This window comes from Elephantulus edwardii, unplaced genomic scaffold, assembly GCF_000299155.1.
Source record: "Elephantulus edwardii isolate Elephantulus edwardi_28Jun2011 unplaced genomic scaffold, EleEdw1.0 scaffold00300, whole genome shotgun sequence".
Lineage (NCBI taxonomy): Eukaryota > Metazoa > Chordata > Mammalia > Macroscelidea > Macroscelididae > Elephantulus > Elephantulus edwardii.
The window spans coordinates 1,715,855-1,716,118 of NW_006400050.1; positions in this window are offsets into that span (position 1 = coordinate 1,715,855).

Genomic DNA, 264 nt, shown 5'->3' on the forward strand with positions numbered 1-264 from the left:
AACTAAAGAACAAATTCAAGTCATGAGTTGCAATACCTGTCTCTGAAACCCACCAGAGGGTCAGCCATGGATCAGTTCTGGCTCAACGATGTTGTTGTTGTTGTCGTTGCTAAGTGTTGTCAAGTCGCAGGCGACTCATAGTGACCCTATGAAGGAGAGTCCTCGACACTGACTCAACAATACACAACAAAAACAACAGCAACAACATATACAGAATATTTAATGATCCAGGAAGCATTAAAAGAAATGGAAGGCATACAAAGA